This window comes from Homalodisca vitripennis, chromosome 7 (assembly GCF_021130785.1).
Source record: "Homalodisca vitripennis isolate AUS2020 chromosome 7, UT_GWSS_2.1, whole genome shotgun sequence".
In the NCBI taxonomy this organism is placed as follows: Eukaryota; Metazoa; Arthropoda; class Insecta; order Hemiptera; family Cicadellidae; genus Homalodisca; species Homalodisca vitripennis.
This window is the reverse complement of record NC_060213.1, coordinates 111527108-111542433: the sequence shown is the minus strand read 5'-3', so window position 1 is coordinate 111542433 and position 15326 is coordinate 111527108.

Here is a 15326-nt window from a genome sequence, read left to right as displayed (position 1 = left end):
TATAAATTAAAAGTTAAAGATCATGAACCCGTAAAACTTAGACCATATCCATTGAATCCACCTAAACAATTAAAAATAAAAAAAATTATTGACGAATTATTGGAACAGGACATTATTCAACCAAGTGTGAGTCAGTACTCGAGTCCAGCCTTTTTAGTAGGTAAGGAAGATGGAAAATCGGAAAGATTAGTAGTTAATTACAAGGAGTTAAACAAGAAGTTGGAAGGAGTGAGTTATCCTATAGGCGACATGCACGAACTATATTACCATTTGAAGGGAAACAATTATTACTCAGTAATAGACTTAACCAAAAGTTTTTATCAAATACGTTTAGCGAAGGAAAGCCAGGAGTTAACTACGTTCTCGGTACCTTTCGGAAGTTACAGCTTTAAACGAATTCCTTTTGGATTATTAATTGGAAGTGGGGTATTGTCGTCATATATGAATAAAATCTTAGGAGAATTGAGATTTACTTGCACTCTCGCCTTTTTGGACGATATTATTGTGTATTTGAAGACATTGGAGGAACATTATATGCATTTGAAACAAGTGTTAGAGTGTTTAAAGAAAAATAATCTTACTGTGAATCCGGAGAAAGTAAAATTTTGTTATAATGAAATTAAATTTCTGGGACATTTGGTTTCCCAAGACACTATAAGAATGGACCCTGACCGTACACGGACGTTATTAGAATCTCCGAGGCCCCGGGACAAGAAAGGTATTGCGAGGTTCATAGGGATGACTAGTTATTTCTCTAAATTTATTCCAAATTATGCGGAAATAGCTCATCCACTCAATGAAATGAGGAAGAAGTCGTCCAAATTTGTGTGGGACCAAAAATGTCAGGAATCGTTCGATAAACTGAAACGAGCGGTTACCCGTCCCCCCGTGTTAGCCATCCCTGACTTCAACAAGGAGTTCACAGTCCAATGCGACGCAAGTGATAAGGCCCTCGGTTCCTGTTTATTACAGGAAGCGGATAATGGACATTTAAAACCGGTGGCCTATTATTCGAGAAAATTTAATGAAAGTGAGGTGAAACTTACTACCTATCAAAAGGAAGCCTTGGCAGTTGTCTGTTCAATAAATAAATTCCGTAATTTCCTAGAAATGAGACCATTCAACTTAGTGACCGACAACTCAGCATTGGCTTGGGTATTGTCCCACTTTCGTAAGTTAGGAAAATTAGGGCGCTGGGTGGAGGTTATATTGTCTCTACCATTTAAAATTACGCATGTTAAAGGTAATCAGAACCCAGTAGCGGACTATTTATCTAGATTATTTCAAGATAGTGAAGTTGACAACAATGTGTTACATGAACTAGAAAAATTAGTGAATAAGGACAAGATGAATGATAACTCTATAAAAATGAACAATGTAACTGTAAATAATAAGGACTTAGTAATAAGAGAGGAAACAGTGTCTATAAATAGTATAAGTACGATGCCTTTTAGCTTTATGGACTTAAAAACGCATCAGAAGCAGGATGTAAATATAACTAAAATTATGGAGGGTGTATTGAACTATACCAATAGTGATGTTTACAGTGTGGAAAAAAGGGTGTTATTTTATGTGAACAATAAAAACAATTCTAAAAGGATCTATTTACCTGAGCACTTATTCAAGGTTGTATACGAGTATTATCACAACTCATTGTCTGGCTGTCACTTCGGCATTTTAAAAACACAACAGAAAATAAATGAAAGGTTTTATCACCCTAAACTAAATGATTATGTGAAAAATAATGTAAAATGTTGTGAAGTGTGTTTGAAAGCAAAAAGTAGCAACTGGAGGGACCAAGGACCTTTGAACAGCAATCTGAGCAGTCGTCCAATGCAGAAGTTATATATGGATATTTATGGGCCATTACCTGCATCTTCCAATCGAATGCAATACATCCTGATAGCAGTAGATGACTTCACCAAATATAATTGGATAATGCCACTCAGGAAATGCACCTCAGGTAATGTAATTAATGCATTAGAAAATAATATTTTCAAAAATTTTTCTTTGCCTGAAGAATTCGTGACGGATAATGGAACATATTTTGTCAGCGAGGAATTCAAAAATTATTTGTTTAATTTGGGCATAAAACAAAGGACCATAATACCTTATACTCCTCAAGGAAATAAAAGTGAAAGGCAAATTCGAAATTTAAATCAAATTCTGACAGCTTATTATCATGACTGTAAAAAGAATTGGGACAAGGATTTGTACCATGTGCAAATGGCCCTAAATACTTGTCACAATGAAAGCATAAAGTCGTCTGCATTTGAATTGATGTTCAGTTTCAAAGCAAATGATGGTTTGTCACTAAAATGGCAAATTAAAGATATTTGTGATGAAAAATGGAGCAAAGATAAGAATGCAAAGATGGTTGAAGCTATTCAAAATTTAAAAAGACAAAATGAGCTGAATTCGAGAAGAAACCGATACAACCGAAATCACAGGCAATTAAAAATGTATGATGTAGTCTATTGTAGAATTACAAATCAGCGATATAAGCTAGATCTGAAATATGAAGGACCATTCAGAATAATTTCAATTATTAGCTCCAACTCATATGTGGTTCAAAATTTAAAAGAATTGAATGAGTTCCGTAGAATACACTTGCAGGATGTGAAACCCACTGGGGAAAGAAGAATGTATATTTAAATATAACAAAACAAAATAATTACCGAGGGGTAAATAATTTGAATTACAAAATAAAAAAAAAGAACTGATTAAAAATTATGACGAATTAAATTAGTTGTAAGAATGAAGAAAAACTATATTGGATGTACGCTGTATGTATGTATGTTTGATTTGAGAAATTTCAGTGACAAGGAAGATTAAATTAAAATATATTGAACAATTGAGGAAATTCTACAGCCCTGTTAAATTGTAAATATTAACTTGAATTGTAATGTTGTAAAAATGTATTTTAAACTTGAAGAAACCTCAAGAGGAATAAAAAAGTTTATGATTTAGATAAAAGGGCACAGGTGAAGTAAACAGTTGCGATAACTACATGGTTTGGGAGAGGAGGAGTGTATTAAAACAATTCAGTATTTATTTTCTGAATAATGCACAAATCCGAAACTCATGGTCCGTAATTAATGTTATTAACATGTGTTATTTATGTTTGTATGTAAATTAATAACTAACACGAATGTTGGAATATTAATTTAAACTTGTTAGTTTGATAAAATTTATGCCAAGGAAGAGGGGAACAGAAGAAAAAAGACTGTTATTTCTATGATAAACAACGGTATAGGTAAAAATAATAAAATAAGAACTGACACCCCCGTCTGGGGATATGTTTTAATTCTATATGAAGCTGCGACAACCAGTGAATGGGCGAGCCAACACACACAGCCGTGCAGGGCAAAGGTTCCAAGGACGACCCAACTAATTACGGACCGGACCTGCAATAAACATCCCACAACAACAACCACCGACTACCTCGTCTACCCATTGTGAAGGATTATCTGGATGGACTATCTTTATGGTAGGACTTAGAATTGTAAAAAGGTAGGTGGCAATTGGACTCTTAATATTTGCCATAGTTTAGGTCAAGGTTTCTATTGGGGAATTTAATTGTTAAGTTTTCAAAAAACAATCTGATAATGTATGGACTCTTTTAAAAAGAATTTATAATAATTAACGCTTGGTTAAAATAACTTGACAACTAGTATGCTGCCACTTCTTACAACTATTTATCAAAAATAAATTAAAACAAATATTATAAATAAAAAAAAAAAGGTTTTGTAGATTTGATGATGCATGTTAAGGCTAGGTGGAAATACAATTTCTAAAGGATGTGAGATAAATTTCTTAGATTTAAGTATTAAACTTGGCAGATACCAAGCGCTTTAAGGGGGGGTGTGTATACCAATTACATGGTATACTTTAAATAAAAATAAAAATTTAATAAATAAAATTTTATTTTAGAATTGTAAATGGATAGGGAATAAAAAAGTAAATTTATATTGTAATCCAGCGGCAGGCACAACGCGCTTGGAATCTGGTCTAGACCTGACTTGATGGCAGTGAATGCTAAACAATAGTCTACAGTGGACTCAATCTTTTGTTAGGCGGCGAACCTGCGTTGAGAGTGATTCAAACAGGCCTGCAGGAACAGGAGCGTAGTCGGTGCAGGCCAAGAAAACACGTTCTGCTTCCATTCCGAGTTGAGAAGCGATAGAGTAAAGTCTTTAGTGCGAGTTTAAAAGTAGTGTCGGGCGTAGGATCCGTCGGTATAAATTATTTTAATACCGAACTCCAAGACCTTCACGACCAAAGAGCTAAGTACTTTTGACTGAATTATTAAAATTTTCTAAATTTGAAATTTGAAAATTTAAGAAGTGAATTAATTTGAAATTGGAATTGAAATTTGAAATTAACGATCAAATTCTGTTGAGTGTGGACTAATATATATATCTAAATTGTAAAGGAGTTATTTATTTAAAGTCAAACGTAAAAATTTAATTGAAATTATAGGGATTCTAGTTAAAATTAAGAGCTGCAGGTGCTGCACCATATCCTGTAGGAACTTGTGAAAAATTCCTGTTGAGAACTGTTTAGTTTTGTTTGAGAATTTTATTTTAAAGAAGTTTATTTTATTAGTTTTGAGAAGAAGCCCTTTTATTTTATTTCATACAAATTTATTCAAGATTATTATTTTATTTTTATATTTTATACACACGTATTTAGAGGACAGTGAGTCCATGTTAAATCGAAAGTGCCTTGCCTAAGGAAGTAGTAATTTTAAACTATTGTGCAAAACATTTCATTGGTGGAATACAAGGTTAAAAATTGAAGTTTGAATTGATTTAATAAACCTGAATATTTCAAAAAAGGTGCAGTTTTAATTTCCACCAGTATCTACTTAAATCTTATGAGTTCGAGACTATTTAGGGTCATCATAATAAAAACAAAAAATTTTGTATATTAACATTTAGTATAGTTACTTTGCCTTTTATATCACCATTATATTACTGAACAAACACTGGATACATAATATTTACTAAAATTTGCAGTTGAAAGGATTTTTTTACTAAATTGTTTTGTTAAAGTAATATCTTACTCTCTTTACTCAACAGCAAGTTTTTTTTATGTAATACAGGTAAGTTTTTGAGGAGAGAAGGTTTGTTTCTATAATTCTTAACGTATGCATTTACAATGTACAGAATTTAAAAAAGTGGTTATTAATAAGATATACGTATGGTTGTGTTGCCAAAAATAATTTGACATAAAATGATGATTGCATTTAACAGGCTCTTTAAACTAATAATATTCGATTGCTCTAATGCAAATTTAGATACCAGTGGGACGTAGTGCGTAGGGTGTGTAGTTATTAAAAAAACACCCCCGGGGTGTGTTACTTTTTTAGTTCTTGTGACTGAACATATATATATATATATATATATATATATATATATATATATATATATATATATACATAAAAGAATACATAATCTAAAGGCTCCCACAATTTTCATTACATTTTGTATGCAGGGGATTTCGGGGGTGATAAAACTTGTTTTCAAGAAATAAAAACTGCCACAAAGTAATTTGTTTATTTTTTTATTTATTTCAGTACATTCTATATTAAGTGACATAAAACGTATCTTAGCAAGAGTAGTAAACCAATCCTAACAGCTGATGTTTCATCAGAAGAGCCAAAGAGTTGAAATATATTTTTAATAAATTAACAAAGTTTCAAACAGAAAGGAATTGTTGATTGTAATATAAGTTAATAAATAATTGCATTCCTTTTAAATTAAATCTGTTTATCCATTTCATATACTTCATCCCACACCTTCTTCTAAATTCAAATGCCTCTAAACCTTCACTAACGTCATACGAGCGGAACACATGATCTAGTTTCGACGTCTGCAAGATATGCGGCAGTGAGCGGTATAACGTGTAGCTACCAAAAATGAAAAAGCAACGAGAATACCGATTTGAAGAACAAAGACGTCAAGACTGAAGACGCCGTAGGACTTTAGATCTTAAAAATTATTTACGAACATATAAATGTGCCGCTACTGCAGCAGTGCAAAATCATATACCTTAAAACCATTTGAAATTTGTTGTATCTATTGCGGTGCAGTGCAATTCCATGAGGAACGGGTTTCTTAGTCCCATAAATAGAAATTCTTTTGGTGACTGTTGTTTGCATGGACGAAGTTTAACGGAACAACCAAAACTTTCACATGAATCAGTATGTATTTTTATAATCCGTCACCCATATTCGGAAGGGTTTCATAAAAATATAAGAAAAATAAACACATATTTTGCTCTAGTATACTTTAACGCAGTAAATGACAGAACAATAACTGGCCATGACATTTTTAGTTTTATCATTTGCGGATAAGTATACCAAAACATTAATCCCAAAACACGATTTACCACGAAAAATAACGAGTGAAGCTCGGTTTCCTGATATTATAATTTATGAACAATGCGGTGTAGTAAAAAAATAAGTTATTCAATACATACTCTGTAATACCAAACGATACAGTATAAATTTAAATAGAAAAAATTATAATCCCATTAGTGAATCCTATTTAAAAATATTTGAAATATAAGGAATTATATTATATCTTATAGTATATACTTAAAAAACAACTGGCTTATATAAAATTTAAAACTTATTAGAGCCAAATGATCATTGTTAGAGAGATTCAGTTAAGAACTTTAGTAAAATATATACTGTACAAAATTTGATATACTGTAAATTTAATTGAATTCTAATATACCACATTCATCTCCTAGCAAAACTTAGGACTTGGGGAGTGACTGGATCTCTCTTGATGTGGTTCGAGAGTTACCTGGCGAATCGTCTCCTCGTCGTGCGTCATGCCGGTGAGACATCTTTTGCATTTGAGGCGGTGTCTGGGGTGCCTCAGGGTTCTCTGCTGGGACCTGCCCTTTTTTTCTATCTTCATTAATGACCTTCAGAATGTCGTCACATCGTCTAGCCTGTTAATGTTCGCGGATGACGCCAAGGTATATAGGGAGATATCCACACTTCAAGACTGCGCCTCTCTGCAATCTGACTTGGAAAGTGTCGTCTCCTGGTGTGTGCGGGATGGCATGGATATAAATTTCGCAAAGTGCTCTGTGGTCTCATTCCATCGCTCAGCTAGGGTCATAGTCTTCAACTACGAGATGGAGGGAACCATACTGAATCGCTCAAGTACAGTTAAGGATTTGGGAGTTATCTTGTCCTCGTCACTGAGCCCTGAACAGCATCTGTCTGCAATTACTAGGAAAGCCACTATTGCCCTCGGTCTTATATTTAGGACTTCTCGAGATGGGTTTTCACCATGGACACTTCGGGCCCTGTACGTCCAGTTGGTTCGACCAATATTGGAATACTGTTCGCCTGTATGGTCTCCCTACCTGTTGGGTCAGGTTGAACTCGTTGAAAGAATTCAGATAAGATTCATCAGGCTGATTGGGTTGAGACTTGGATTTGCCTACGACGGGGTTCCTGTTGAAGATCTGCAACGCCACTTTGGGCTCCTACCCTTGAGCACCAGACGCCAAATTGCTGACCTGATGTTCTTGAAGAAGATTTTGTCGTCGTCTTGTGATTCCCCGAGACTTTTAGAGAGGATCAATCTTCGTTGTCCCCGACCATCTTCAAGATCTGTGCAGCTTTTCGAGAGGGAATTCCTCGCTACGAACTATGCGTACAACAGTACAATACCGAGAATTCACAGGTTGGGAAATGGTCTTCCTGCGCATATTGATTTGTTCAGCATGTCCGACACATCATTCAAGAGGGAGGTCACTAAATATCTCTCTGGCCACACGTGAAACTCTGACACTGAACGTTATATTTTGCTTGCTGTTTTTTTTGTTTTTGTTTTTTTTGTTAACACTTTTGTTTATATTTAATGGCATCAAACCCTGCATGTATTGTCGCATATTGTATATTTCACTGAATAGAGATGGTTTCTTGTGAATGTTATATATTGCTTGCTATTTTCTTAACACTTTTGTTCATATATTATTATAATAGCATCAAAATTTGCATGTATTGTAGCATGTTTTATATTTTGCTAAATGGAAATGGTTTCTTGTGATTTTTTTTTTTATATATATATCAATGAACATAGGCTACGCTAATCTTTATTTTTTTCTTTCGTATTGTATTTGTTCATATGCATATGTATGTCTCAGTAGTATATAAGTAACTCTATATTTTATACGCTACCGGTACTTTAATTAAGTCTTTTTTACGGTTCCACCTTCATGTTGCACTTGTTTATGAACTATATTGCTGTTGTAATTTTTCTTTTTATTCACGATGTTGATGTTATTTGGCACTTATTTTGCTTATTTTTTTGCTTCTGTTTGCTTTAGCATGTATGCATGTAAACTATTTATGTAAGTTGTTTATATCAAGCCTCTTGTATTTTCTCAATACCTATAACAAATGTGAAATGGTGTATACCGTATGTAAATAAATAAATAAATAAATATAGTCTCAAATGAACTGTGGTGCAAGTTACGTAAATTGAAAATTTCATTTCAGAATATGACTCAGAACGAAAGAGGGGACAGAAAATAGAAATAAATAATCAGCTCATTTCATTTGAATTTAAAATTTTTCAACTCGTAAAACAAAATTTGAACAAGTTTTTTTAAGGACGATTTATTATTATATTACGAAACTGAAGTGAAAAACTGACTCACTGAGTTGAATCATATTGGGAACTCGTGTGAAGCTCTAAACGTGAAGTTACAATTAGTGAGTGATAATATTATCATATATGGAGTCCATCGAAACTAAAATAGTGTCAAGGATAACCTTTAGAAATATTACCTGTGTAAATAATCTATTTCCCAATTATCTTTTGAACTTGCTTGTATTAACCTTGCACTATTTATTATAATAGGTTATTCACGACTAAGAACCTTTGAGAATGTGTAGGAGAGCTTTAGTATACCTAAGCGATAATTTGTATCGTAAAGTTTGTAATCATTAAGTATGATAGTTAATATACATAGGGAAATATGTAATACCTAACTCTCCTAATTTAACAGAATATTGGTAAAAATTCCCTTTTGCTTATATGGAAACCATCTTGAAACTGCTAAATATGCTGTAAATTCAAACCAAAATATGAATACCTTGTTTAAACTCTTGTTGTTTATAGTTAAATGATTAACGAATGTTACATTGACAAAAGTATAAAAACAAAACATACTCGATTCGGCCTATTTAACTTAAAATAAAAACTATTTTAAACTATAATTGTAATAGCAAAAAAGAGTGCATTAGGTGGAAATTGGTACCTTCTTTTATATAGAATTAGTTTTTAGTTATGTGTTTTATAAAATTTAATAATCATGCATTTTATCTTAATAGTAATGATTATCATAATATATACGTAAATATTTGGAGAGAATTTACGCACGTTGGGAATTCTGAATTGAACGATCTGTAATTAGTAAAATACAATTATGTTGCCTGTGACAGGTCGGGGCCACTATTGATTGATGTTTCACTGACAACCTCTTTGATGTTATAATAATATACGAGTCTTTTGAGGGACAGGATTATAATGATTGATCGCACTGGTTACAAGTATCGTTCTCATAGTGTAGTATTTTATATGAATATAAGACTTCCATAAGGCATTTTGCGTTCAGTAAGTTTCGTTGTTAATTTTACTTTATTTATAATAGTAGTTACGGTTCTATTACTATCTGGTATTTAAGAATATACGGAATTATTTGTAATAGTTTTAAAGAAATTCAGGTGTTTTTCAAATATCTCGTTTTTTACTAAGCAAATACAAAAGGAATAGCTTGGATTTTGTGGACGTTAAAATATGTCACTGTTTACCTCTCCTAACCCTGTTATTATGTTTGGTTAAATAACATTATGCGTTATAAAATACTATTATTTTATAAAATCATATCTTTGTACAAAACAAGAAGTATTGATCTAATAAAAGCCTCAATTTACTATAAAAATGTACTAATTGTAATGAATTTATACAGTACATAAGCAATAAATTAATTTACTATTTTCGTATCTATTGACGTTCTTGTTCTAAATTTTTACGTCATCTTCGCTTTGAGTTTTTATAATGTTAAATTGTTTAGGTTAAAAACGTATTGTCACACATTTTGAGTTAGATGAAAGTCAAAGTATTTGAAAACATCACAGGAAGATCTTGCTATAGGATTCTATGGAATTTAGTAAAAAAAACTTATTTTTATGGTAGTTTCAAATTAATAGTGACTTCCGTTTATTACGTGTTTAAAATATAAGATTTTTTAAATCCATGTTACAACATCTGCATAATAGTATATTGTAAAATTGGCATAACCTATATAAAACAGCTAATACCGATCCAAATACAGAATTGTTGTTGTTCCCGGCTTGTGCAAGCCTACATTTAAAGTATTCATGCTCGCTTATGTATTTACGGATTTCGTTGAAACAAGTACCGTTGGAATTTCAATGAAATATTTAAAATAGTTTGTATCTAATTAAATGTTATAACTATAATATTTTTTGTTATTTGACTTTTAAATTGTTAATAAAACAGACAATAAAACAAAAAAAATCTCCTCTTAATAATTCAAACCAATTTTTATATTATATTGATATTTTACAATCAATAATACGATATATTTAATAATTAGGTCTCACAATACGTTTATTCGTCCTTTAATTTTCAGGAGCTGTGTCCTGTAACGGGTGGGTCGCTATGTCCCAATTTATAAGAACGAGACGCTATAATTAAGTACAATATAGATTTGAGCTTAAGGTTTAGGAATTCTTATTATAAATGGATTGCTATATGAACTTAAACAAAAAATTCATAATCTAATAGACTAAAAAGAATTAGAATTAAAATCCACAATGAACTATATTATACCTTTGTGCAGGAATATGTTTTCAATCTTGAATCGACTTGGTTTCTAAGTAATTTTTCTTGTGAGCCATTAGCTCAATATTGCCTGGGCGCTTAATCAATGAGACGCAAGTTCAAGAAACTACTGGTTTGTAAGTTTCAAACCATGGTTGTGGGCTAAAACCTTAGTTCCCTACAGTATGGAAAGGAATACGATTTTGTGTCGATGTGGTTTGGTTCAGACGAGTTTCAATAAGTGTGTTTTATAGTAGTAGTTTATTATTTCGAGTCCTAATATTATGTCTTGCTTCACATTTTTGGTACTTCTTTCGTTTAATTTAACTTTCAAGGTCAAATTCAAAGAAGGCCTTATCTTTCCAGCGAGGTTAGGGCTAATAAGCCCTCTCTAATACTTAAATTACAAACAGATTTAAGAAATGTGATATTGCAATATTATTTCTAATTTAGGAAAAACAAATCTAAAAATTAGCAATAAACATCAATAAAAACATTATTATAGCAGATGATATAATAAGCATATTATGACTAGTAAATAAAGTAAATATGTCAATTATTTTGGTATTTGTCTTAAAATAACAAATGAATTCATGTCGCTGCTTTCTCTATCAGTACTACTTTTTTCATATAAGTACGTAATAAATAACATGTTCTACATGTTTAACAGTTTTCTACTGCAAACATTGCTCTAAAAAGAATTCAAGCTTGGGATTTTAAGCATACTTTTAAAACAAATGTAACCAAGTTCATAATTGTGTTTGATTAAGGACCTCATGATGATTTTGGGTTATTAATATTTTTAGATTATTGGTTTAGCGTTAGCGATTGTGTGGAAGATATATAATTATGTTTGTCTATCCATCATTACATTACTGTAATTATTAAATTGGTCCTTTAATATGCCAGAAGGTAAACGTAAAAACTAAATAATGAGGCAGAGCCACACCTGATTTATGTTAATGTCTCATATTTATCAACGCATTAGTTAGTTCATTATCAACTTTGGCTTACCCATGAATTGAGTAAGGAAGATGCAAGTATCTAAATAAAGTAGATTCTTATTTTCCGCTTGAACTTTTTCAACAAGTTTTACAGTCAACACGTTAATGTACTACTCTTTAGAGAACTCTAAAATAACATTCAGTTTAATACGTGAGGAACACTATTTGTTACTTCTTTATGGAAATAGTTTTTTCTCACCTATACTGAGAAAATTTAAGTAATTTGCTACTCAGGCCACTAGTCTCGCCGTTAGCTAAGTCCTAACCGTGGTTTATATCCGGGACCCACAAGTCCAACTGCTTTTTAGCGGACATTAAACTGTTAAATCTCTCGATAAGTCGTAATTCTAACTTCCATTACGAGTGCAAATTAGTCTTTGCTTCAAAGCTTTAATTATTCATAAAGTTATTACAGTACTATGATATTATAATATATTTTATATTGAAATTGGTAATTAAATATTATAAATGATTTTACTAATATTAGGTTAGTATAAATTAGTTCTTTGTTGTTATGATCGGTGAAAAACTCAAGTATTAAACTACAACATTTTTTAGTTTTAAATTTTTTATGATCCTATTTCATGTGAATCACTCTTCACTATCACTATATTTTGTATTACTATCACTATCACTAATATGGCAAATCCAACATCGTTGGAAAAAATATTGACTTAATCAAAATGGATTACTTCCTATTCGACAATGGATAGCGTTAGCCTTGATTCGATATAAGAAGTAAGATGGAAAAGTAAATGGGGTAGGGCATTTCACATTTACTATGTTTTTTGTATTTTTTTTTCTTATTCCATTCATCATTTAAATTTACTGTAATTATTATTAAAAGCGTTATTTTACGTAATGTGTAGATAGTTGATAGTGTGAAAACACCGCAAATGATAAAGTGTCAACACGAGTAGGCTTATCAGAAAACGTGTAGTACACGGTTATTAATTCCCGTCACTCATTTCATTACCTAGCACTGGCTCGTAGAAAAAATGGTGTAACATTCCCTTAAATTATTCCATAAAAAATTATTATATATATGTGTGTGTGTGTGTGTGTGTGTGTGTGTGTGTGTGTGTGTGTGTGTGTGTGTGTGTGTGTGTGTGTGTGTGTGTGTGTGTGTAGAAAAAGGCCAACATATTAATATTAATTACCTATATTTCACATTACGCTTCTTCAGGTCAAAACAACATAACGAAACACATAAAATAATTTAAAACATACATTCTTGAAATGATAAACATATGTTCAAACTGTGGGTGTAAATATGTGATGAGTCTTCAGATGATTTAAATTTATCGAAGATTTAATCCATAGGAAAATTTAGATTTTGTGACAATTTGACATGCTTGTTCTAAATTTCTTAATTTTGATATATTTGAATTGTTTTTTATTGATCGTATTGGTTTTACTGTATATAAATTTTCCAAAGATTCTTTTTGTATTTTACTATGAATGACTAATGGTTTTGATTCATCATTATGCTTAAAATCATAACGGTGACCTGTCATTCTTATTCTTAAATTATTTGTTGTTGAGCCAATGTAGTCTTTAGCACATTGTTTACACTGAATTTGATATACTACATTTTTTGTATCACATGTCAAATTGCCAATAATTTTGTTTAATTTTTTAGTTGAACTACTTTCGAATTTTGATGACTCTTGTATTTGATTGCACACCATGCACCTTGATTTATTACATGTATGTGCTCCTTTAAATTTAGAGTCTACATCAGAATCAGCTGGTAATTTTGGTTTCGATATAATGTCCTTTAAGATAGGTCTTTTAAAAACAATACGTGGAATACTTTTTAGAAATGAGTGTGTCAGTGGAGAATTTTGAAGAATTTTGTAAGCTACTTTAAATATGTTGTTAATTTTGTGGAGACCAGGATGATATTGTGTTATTAATTTAGGCTCATCATAATATTTCTTTTTGACATAATTATTATGAAGGTTACTTTCATTGAGCTGTAGATTTTCATTCAATAGCTTCTCAGGATATCCTCGTTTAAAAAAAGCATCATATATGTTACTAAGGTAATTTTTAAGATCTTCACTCTCACTGGTTGGTTCCTCGTGTAAACAGCCGAAGGTGAACAGTTTGAACACCTGCTACATTAAAACAGGTAACTGTTTTTAGAATTTGCGTTAGTGTTGACTCATGTTACGATACACAGGACAAGACAGTTACTGATTTTCTTATTGCAAATTTGTCATAAAATCTGCCAAAATAAACGTAGATACCTCTAGTTTACATTGTAGGATTTATTTTTTTATTCCTTTTAAAATGAGGGGTCACATGATAGGGGTTTGTATTTGAAAATGTTTAGTTACTCCCCTTTACCCCCCTTAGATATCTCGGGCCTTTTAAATTACATCCAGGTGTGCCAGGACGTAAAACTCACTCATATATATATATATATATATATATATATATATATATATATATATATATATATCATGTTTAATATATTTTGATACACTCCTCTTATACTAATATTTACAATTGTGGAAAACATACGAGTTAATTAAAAAATGTGCTCTTGAAAATTCTACAATGTCATCATTAGCTGATTGATCGAGAATGATTAGGAAATTTAAAAGTCTGTAATTTCACATAGAGTCGTAAAATATTGTTTTTTTGTGTTCAGAGAGGTTATACTAAGGACCTATGCCATACGCAAAAAATACACCACGTCAACTGCAGACAAAGTGCAATTTGGAGCAAAGGACTCAAATTACCGAATACAAATACACAGTGAGATAACTACTTGCTTTGTGTCACGGATATCGCCACGTGTAATCAGGTAGGATCATTCTACCACAACAAGCGAAACATAGTTAGGCATGTTATATAACGTGCAACGAGCGTAGGTTACTTGGAGCGTGAACCGTACAAAGTATTTTTGGTAACGTGGACCTATTGTACCATACTCAGTGACTTAGAACGTGAGTGACAGGGGTAGAAACTGTTGCCTTCATTTGCTGCTCTCAAGAAGCTTCGTTGAAATGGAATATTGATCATGACTTTGCGGAAAAAAGATAACATCAAACCTATGTTTGTTCTTGTCAAGGTTTTTTGAATATCAATGAAATCCCAAAGGATACATATTTATTATAGAAGTAAATTATCCTACTCAAAATGTGTTTGGGCACTTTTTGTGGGCAAATAGATCATAATAATCTTGCAAAGAGCCTAAACTACAAAAATTAATATTGTGTTTGAGCATAAAACACACACACACACACACACACACACATTTTCAATACGGGTAAGTACATAGGCTCTAATGTTGTCATTAAAACAAAAAACATTTTCTCAGAAATTTTAAATTGTGAAGGTGACTTAACTAGAAAAGGCAAATCCCGAAGTTCTGGTAGTTTAGCCATATTCAAGGATTGAACTCGCCTATTATCGCCTATTA